This window comes from Spinacia oleracea, chromosome 3, assembly GCF_020520425.1.
Source record: "Spinacia oleracea cultivar Varoflay chromosome 3, BTI_SOV_V1, whole genome shotgun sequence".
NCBI lineage: Eukaryota > Viridiplantae > Streptophyta > Magnoliopsida > Caryophyllales > Amaranthaceae > Spinacia > Spinacia oleracea.
In genome coordinates, this window is record NC_079489.1 from 102398487 (window position 1) to 102405088 (window position 6602).

The window sequence follows — 6602 nt, forward strand, 5'->3', positions numbered from 1 at the left end:
GTCTCCACCTCATCAACGCAATTTCGTCACATGAAAGAGGAGGAAATAGTTTGCACCTTATAATTGATGACATAGTTCATGCTAGTAATTTATTTGAGTCTGTTTCTTGGTCGTTTGTTCGTAGATAGGGCAATAAGGTTTCCATGAGCTTGCTCATAGCTTGCCATGGACAATCGGTAGGAAGGTTTGGATTGTTGATTTCCCAGTTTGTATTGCTCCGTTTATGGAAGCTGATTTGGCTATTAATGCAACTTAATCGCCCATAGGGCTTTCCCTCAAAAAAAACAAAACAAAAAAAGAGTTAAGACAAGTGCATATGCTACGATAATTTAGTTTAGACAAATTCTTAAGATGAGCGTCTATATTTTTTTCACTAAATCAACTTTTTATACTCCTCACTAGTTAACATGAGAGATAATGGTCTAAATTGAATAAATTATATGTTGGCAAACATAATACTCCGTATTTAAAATCATACTTCAATTCCTCCGTTCATTTTTACTCGCAATGTTTGACACTTTTACGAATGCCAATGCACAACTTTGATCATTAATATCTTTAATTCTCTTTAAGCAAAAATTATAAAAAGTTAATATTTTGAAAATACATATTAAGACAAATCTAACAAGATCTCACATGACTATGTTTTAACTTACGTATAAATCACCAACAATAGTCAAAGTATAATACGTGAAAAATGTAGAAATCACAAACATTGCGAGTATTAGAAATCGAAGGAAGTACAATAGATTATTAAGTCACTTGTTTTTAGAACTTAAATAAGTACTCCCTCCGTCCCATAATTATCTTTCTGTTTGACCAAAAATACGGATTTTAAGAAAAGTGGAATATAGTACATGAAAAAGTGGAATAAAGTACAAATGATGATTAAGTTGTATGGAAAAGTGGAATAAAGTACATGTGAAAGAGAATATAGTACATGGGAAAGAGAATATAGTACATGGGAAAAGTGGAATATAGTACATGGGTGAGGTTTTCAATTCAATTTTAATTAATATAGTACATGAGAAAGTGGGGACCTTAGTAGCCAAAATTAGAAACAGGAAGATAATTTTGGGACGCTCGTTTAGAAAAACAGGAAGATAATTTTGGGACGGAGGGAGTACTTGTTAGATTGTATTTGTACTCCGTATATAGGAAGTACAATTTCTCACCCTTCAAAAATCTATTTGCTTGGAAAGTCAAGGATGGTTTGGTTTGGCGAATTTCTATCCCCATAAAATTTCACTTATTTAAATGGGTTAAATAAGATTTTTTTTATTGACATGAGCTTACACTACAAGAAATTGTACCATTAACGACGGGAATTCTTGTCGCTAAAAGCCAATAATTATTGATTAACAACGAGATTTCCTGTCACGAACTCGTCATAAAAAGGGGCCGTTGTTAATGGAAAATCTCATCGTTTATCCGTCGTAAAAGACATTTGCGACGGTTGTTCCCTTCTTTGTTTGGTTGTTATCCCCGTCGCAAAAGGCTTTTAGCGACGGGATTTTTGACCGTCGTTATGTAGTTAGTCATTAAAGATACAAGTTTTTGCAGTGTTAAATGGGTTAAATACTTATTCTTTCATTTTGAGAGAAGCAGACATTCTTTGATAAACTTTATTTTCTATGTTATTCCCAACCTAATAAAATCACATATGTACATCTAATTGTTAAGAAATTAAAATTTTCATGTACGGGGAACTTATATGTCAAGAAAAAAATCACCTATAGTCACATAAATCGTAACGAGGCATTAATGAGATATTGGTTATTGATTAATACTGATAGTCTGTTTTACGGCGGGTTTTAGATTCAAATCTCCCTCTATTTATAATTTATATTAATCTTCTGATTCATTCGGGAGAGAAAAATAAAAACGTAAATTATAACGAGGTGATGTGATTATAATATAAAGTGAAAAGATTTTTGATTAAAAGTTGTATTCACCACAAGGTTACGTAGGAAGTGAAGTACTAAAATAGCTCCAACAATCTTGTAGAGCCACTTAAATTAAATCTCTCTTTTTATCTATTGAGTTACTCCTAATAGGTGGAATTACGTACTAGTAATAAAAATGCAGCTGGATGACACTAAGCAATCAATGCTTACAAAAGCATGATATGTAATTTGTCCTTATCCATTACTGTTGTCAGATATTTCCCATGAAGTAGAACGGAGTATTCCTTTTCCAAGTTTGAAAATACATGTGAATTCTTTGATTGCTACGGATTAAACTTATAAATATTTGTTAATTTTTTAATTAATTAAAAACAATGAAAAGAAAATTTCAATACGATAACAGCCATGGAATACATGTTTTGAATAAGCATTCCATTTAAGTTGCTTCCATTTACCCCATAATTCCTTAAATCTGCAATATATATCCATGGATCATGGAAGTAGTAGAAGCTTGCAAATGAGTCCGTCATTTTTTATTATGCATTTACACAATACAACATTTGTTATTAACTTATTTCATTATCGGCATTTAAATTTCGTTCCATTTGACTTATTTTGTCTGACTTACATATTTGAACTTATTTAAACTTATTTTAACTTATTTAAACTTATTTTGTCTGAAATAAACTTATTTGTGTGTAAAAACTGTTGGAAATTCTCATTGGAAAACATAAAGAAAAGAGAGTGAAAATTAGATAGTCCCACATTGGAAAAACTCTTCATATTCTCCTTATTTATTAATTGGGGAATGGGTGTAACTCTTGTTTAAGAAAGTGTGAGAGTGGTATGGGTGGACACATAACACACACACGCGTGATGAGGCTTTTTCCGTGTCGTTGAAATCGGAATCCACCTATCAAACAATATTTGTAAAATCCCTAAACCAACACTATATGATATATAGCAGTAAGTTCAAGTATCGTCCCAAGAGAACGGTTCATTTTCGAGTTTATGAACCAAGCTAGTTTAGAAGACTAATTTCAAGAATTCGACACAACTAAGGAAATCAAACTAATTATGCAACAATTATGAAGGAGTTAGGGTATCGGGGGTCAAATCGAGTTTATTGGGGAAAAACAAGATGTTATGCAATCATGGTAATGCAAGGACATGCAAATTAGGTAGCAACCAACGAATATGGTTCGACACCCCTTTTGGTTAGCGAACCTTGTCAAATCCAATCCTAATGATACGCTTTCGCGTCACCCTAGAATTAGTATGGGAATCTAATCACCTAGTCACTTCAAATTCAACATAGACTCTCAATTTCTTGACAAATCCATGTAGAAAGCCCCAATTATAATGATAAGCATAGCATTTGCAACTACTAAGCTATTCAAACATGGAATCCCAAATGTTGTGGGATTTTTCTTAGTGATGACGTGTCACGCGTTACTCGGAGGCATCAAGTATGCGCTGGCACGATCTTCCTGCAACCTGCAAAACAAGCGGCTCCGATGCCTAAGTAAGTATTGGCTAGAGAGAGAAGTAATTGTAGAGAGAAGACAAAGCAAAGATAGTTTAAGGTAGGTGGGAATGAATTGAATACCTCTTTTTACCTTGGGATCTGAACTATTTATAGGGCTAGGGTTTCTTGGGAATTGATCCCTAAACCCTGGCTGCATGATTGGATGCTCCCTAATGATTGGAAATTCGCATAATTGCTCATTCTTCCCTATTTCGTGCTTAGTTGCTAGAGACTAGAAAACGCCTAGCTTGGGGGAGTTTGATGAGCGACATTTATGTCGCTCTTAGCTAGCTTAGGATTTCATGTTAGTTTATTATGATTTTTCATAGTTTTTATAGCTTTTCGTATGATTTTTGTAGGTTTCTTTGCATCTTGTGCTTTATAGGTGATTATGGTGAAATATGATGGAAACAAGTAGAATTGAGCCAAAACAGGGGATGTGCGCCTGAACAGTGCTGAACTGGTGGACTCATGGAAGATGGAGCTTTGTGCGACCGAACAACCCTTTTTGTTCGATCGCACAAAAGCCCCTTTGTGCGATCGAGCTCTGTTAAATGGTCGCACAAATTGGATTTTGGAGACAGAATGCCCCAATTTTGGTAAACGATCGCACATGATTTCGTTCGACCGCACAAGAATTTGTGTGCCTACACAAGATTAGCTGTTTGACCAAATTGAAATACGAAGAAGACATGAGCCAAGAAAAGCTCATTCGACCGAACAAGATTTCCTGTTCGGTCGCACATGACGAAGGAGTTTGTCTTCGCTTCGTTTGCTCGCACAAGATTAAGTGTTTGCTCGAATTAGTTTTTTCTATTCGATCGCACACAGGGTATGTGCGACCGAACACTGACGGGGGCTCCAGATTTTTGAATTAAAGCTTCTATTTGGGGAAACTTATAAATAGATTTTTCATTTTAATTTTAGAACATGAACTTTCACATTGACATTTTTAGAATTCCCAATTACATTTTCAGCATTTTCTAGAGAGAGAAACTCTTTGCTTTGAAGCTTCAAGTTGTAATTTCTTCAACTCTCTTTCAATTTCTTGCAATTTTAATTCAATTCCTTAGTTCTTTGTTCTTGCTATTTTGCTATTGTTCTTTAATTCTTCTTTGATTCTTGAATTCCTCTTTACTTTGATTTTTGTTTCATTGTTTCTCAATTCTTTAATTGATTTTGCAATTGAATGCTCAATTTCTTGATTCCTTCCTTCTACTCTTTCAATTACATGATTGCTTGCCTAGAATTCATGAATTTCCTAATTTCAAGCATGTGTAGTGAGTAGACTTAGGTTAGGGAAAGGGGAGAATCTAGGGGCTTAATTAGGGGAAATAGATGGTTGAATGTTGATTGATTGATGTAATTAAATTTGATTTGGTGATAGGATATCCAAGACTAATTGAGTGGTAGTTGCAAATACTATTTGATTGGATTTGATTGGATTGTATAGGCTAGGTTTGGTAAGACATTGTGAGCCTATTTTATGCAAGTGAATAGTGGTTCCTATATGCAAGTTATCTAGTTTAGGATTAGGCGAAAGCTCTTCTATAGATTAGATGCTTCGCGTGCTCCATCCGAGAGGTGGCGAGCACGTCATTCGATTCTATTCCCCTATGCACTAAGTCGTTATATCATCATGATTGCTTGATTGTTTAGATTGTTTCCCCCAATTCCCTAGACTATCCCCGACTCCCTAGAGTTTCCCTATATTGGTTAATTCGTTTGATTGTTAGCTTAGTTTTCCTAGAAATTAATTCAAACCAACTTTTGTCTAAACTAGCTTAACGTCTTGACTCAATGCACACCGTTTCTATGGGACGATCCCTATACTTGCCGCTATAGTCCATATAGCCGGCTAGTTAGGAGTTTATAAATTTTGTTTGGTCGGGTGGTTTTCTTTTCAACGACGGAAAATCGCCCTACCAAAATGGCACCGTTGCCGGGGAACGGTCGTTGTTATTGAGTTTTGTTGAGACTAGTTTACCATTAGAAAAAGTACAAAAATATTTCATTCTTGTTTGATTTCTTTTCCTTTGAAATACTCACATGTTCTTTGAGTTTGTATGCTTGATAGGGGTCTTGCACGTCAAAGGTCTCTCCACCCTCTTGACCTTGAATTGGAGAGGACATTAAGGAGATTAAGGCGCGTTCGAACTCGCTCATCAATCCACAACCGATTTGAATCCTTGAGTGTAGGTGTGGCACAAGAAGAGAGTGAGCAAGCCTTTGTAGCCATAGCGCTCCCGGTTAAGAATTTGGGTATACCGGGAGCATTTGAAGCAACATGCGGTATCCAAGCTCCCACAACTAATGCAAATAACTTCGAAATCAAACCCGCTTTGATTAACTTGGTTCAAAGCCATCCTTTTTGTGGGAAGAGCAACGAGTCACCACACGAGCACCTAAAGCAATTCGAACATTATTGTGATACAATCAAACACAATGGTGTGACTTCGGACTATGCGCGGTTGACTTTATTTCGTTTCTCTCTTCTAGGGCGAGCTAGTGATTGGCTTGACAAGGAGGTCAAGCCAAATTCACTTCGCACTTGGAATGAAGTGACTAGCGCGTTTTTGAGAAAGTTTTACTCTCATGGCAAGACGGCGGAATATCGCCACAAAATTCAATCATTTGAGCAAAAGCGGGATGAATCGCTTTTTGAAGCTTGGGACCGATTCAAAGAATACCAAAGGGAAAGCCCTCACCATGGGATCCCTAAGTGGTTGCTACACCAAACCTTCTATTTGGGGTTGATCCCGACCTCCAAGACGAGTCTAGATGCGGGGGCGGGTGGTCCCATCATTAACAAGGCCGAAGATCAAATTGAGGAGATAATTGAGGACGTGGTCCAAAATTATCAAGCTTGGCATGTAGGTGCAAGGGACTATGATGGCAAGGGTAGGAATGATGATGGTAAAGGGTCGGTATATGCTATGGAGCAAGCTAGGATCATTGAGAATCTTAGCTCGAGATTGGAAAAGCTAGAGAGCACACTAAGCCAACCACCATCACCATCGACAATTCCACCACCTTCGGCTACTCTTCTCACCAAGGGGAAGAGCAAGGTGAGTTCCTATGACACTATGCCTCCGGGTATATCTTTTTGTGATAATTGTCAAGATTATGGTCATTTCCCCAATGCTTGTCCTTTGGTGCATAATGTG

The 6602-nt window shown here is 36.6% G+C and overlaps 1 pseudogene; it reads right to left on the reverse strand.

Moving 5' to 3' along the window:
* Positions 1 to 6050: 6050 nt before the first annotated feature.
* LOC130471016 (uncharacterized) lies at positions 6051 to 6151 on the reverse strand (annotated as a pseudogene).
* Between the last annotated feature and the right edge of the window lie 451 nt (positions 6152 to 6602).